Source organism: Charadrius vociferus, unplaced genomic scaffold (genome assembly GCF_000708025.1).
Source record: "Charadrius vociferus isolate BGI_N301 unplaced genomic scaffold, ASM70802v2 scaffold390, whole genome shotgun sequence".
Classification (NCBI taxonomy): domain Eukaryota; kingdom Metazoa; phylum Chordata; class Aves; order Charadriiformes; family Charadriidae; genus Charadrius; species Charadrius vociferus.
Window position 1 is genome coordinate 1916924 of NW_009646433.1, and position 492 is coordinate 1917415.

General features: G+C 50.4%; 1 pseudogene; it reads right to left on the bottom strand.

Annotated features, from left to right (window-relative positions):
- On the bottom strand, positions 1–483 carry LOC104283575 (annotated as a pseudogene).
- Between the last annotated feature and the right edge of the window lie 9 nt (positions 484–492).

Here is a 492-nt window from a genome sequence, read left to right on the forward strand (position 1 = left end):
CTAAGAATAACCTAGAGTTTCTTTTTTTTTTTTTAAATAAATCCTTCGCTTCCACTCCTCCTTGCCCAGCAAGACTGCATCCTGCTGCCTCCTGTTCTGTGGGTCATGAGCCTTCCATTTCAGAATGGCCTCAAACACAGCCTCTTCTTTCCCGCGGAGCTCCTCCTTCTGCAGGACACGCTGGAACTCGTTGACGGAGAGCTGCAGAAACTCTGTTGACACCCTGGTCATCTCCTCCAAGTGATGGAGGATGAACGCATGGGCTGCTTCTCGCAGTTCAGGTCAGTAGTAATGATGGGTGAAGCTCCAGATTCCGACGCAGTTCTCCAAGCAAAGCTGGCACTTTAAGAACTCGCAGCACAGTCTGACGACGCCCATGACGTTGAACTGGTCGGCTGCTATCAGCAAACATTCCACATTGTCGGCTGTGACCAGTACTGTGCCGCTATAGGCATATTCGATAAAGAGCCGCATCATTTCAGGTGAAGTGCC